Here is a 1,688-nt window from a genome sequence, read left to right on the forward strand (position 1 = left end):
ATCGGTCACAGAGGGTTACCTATTGATGGTGAAACAGCTAATTGGCTTCCAGTTTTACCTGGTGTACCACAGGGGTTAATTTTAGGGCCTTTATTATTTATTATGTTCATCAATGATTTCTCTCGTGTTCCTCGCCGTTCCTATTTTCTTGTTTGCAGATGATTATTACATTATTTTATTTCTAGTTTGTTTTTATTTTATTTCATTTCACACCCCCACCCACCCAACAGCGAAAACGCCAATAACAGGGAGCATACAAAAATACAATATAAAATCACAGCTATACAATTGATAAAATCGATAAAATCATAATAGAAACATTCAAATATTATAAAAAGTACAAACATATTCAGATTAAATCAATCTACAATAGTTACTATTTTATACAAGCAACATTATAAGAAAATCCAATAAAATTTAATTCCAGAGCAGGTGAATGGTCAAATGATTTAAGTCTTTAAGATATTAATAGTCTTATACCCATTTCACACTAGCAGAAATATTACAACTTTTAACAATTGTTAACAAGTTGTAACAAGTTTGATATTCCGAGATGTTTGGTTCGTTTCACACATGCACTTTCAAACCATGAGAAATCCGGGAAAACTCGGAAGAATAATGACTAGGTTAGTACTGTACTAGTAGTAGGCCTAGTTGTAGGTTGTCCGAATTACATATCAACTACTAAACTAGGCCTGGTACCGAATTAACAAGATTATAATTATTCCATGGTCCTTAACCTTCGGAGAGTAAAACGAATTCAACTCCTAGCTCGCTTGCTGTAGTCGAGCTGGCGAGAAAGATAGGCCTAGGCTAGCTAACTAGGCGCAGTCGGGCCGCCGGCCGGTAGCTCACCATTGTTGTTAGAGGCAATTAGTGCGACAAGCATCATAATGATTCGCTGCCGGCGTATTTTACGAAGCCTCGTGATTGTTTCTACATCAGGACATGTGAAATTTAGCGATATTTCTTTTGACTTTAGGTCTAGGCCTATTAACAAATGGTGGTAATGTTGATACGTTTTCCATCGCTGCCGCCATTCGTTCGAACTAAAAAAAAAAAAAACACAGCCTGCGAAAAGGTCAAAATATGGAAAAAAAAACACAGCCCGCGAAAAGGTCAAAATAGATAGTGGGTGATACGCAATTTGCGTTTTCTAAAGCGCTTAAATGAGTTACAGCTTGGTTAAACTCAAAACTACCGAGATATGCATGGACAATTTTTGTATTCAGTCATTGAATTGCTATGAACTCAAAATTTACTTTCCTATGCAAGGTCAGCTCATTTGGCGCGCAGTGGTTATGAGTAAAGATGTACCATCACTATTACCATTGCTGCCATAGTTCAAGTCTCACTTGCTTTACGTTTTTTGTGGTTTTTTTTTTTTTTTTTAACTATTTCAATGACTTTTCTTTTTGTTGCAGTTTCAACTTTCTTAAATTTCTCATTAAATAAATGTTCTTTTGTTCAAATAGACATAGTAAGTCTATTATTATTATTATTATTATTATTATACAAGGCAATGTTATTATTACATACAAGGCAATGAACGATCTCGCTCCAGAATACATCACTGAACTCCTGACTCCTTACACGCAAACACGCTCTCTCCGATCCGCTTCTAAGAATCTTCTAAAAGTTCCGAAAAGCACTACCATCACATACGGCTCACGGGCATTCACCTCTGC

The sequence above is a fragment of the Anneissia japonica genome, unplaced genomic scaffold, assembly GCF_011630105.1.
Source record: "Anneissia japonica isolate Jap-2015-1 unplaced genomic scaffold, ASM1163010v1 scaffold3845_len455572_cov173, whole genome shotgun sequence".
NCBI lineage: Eukaryota > Metazoa > Echinodermata > Crinoidea > Comatulida > Comatulidae > Anneissia > Anneissia japonica.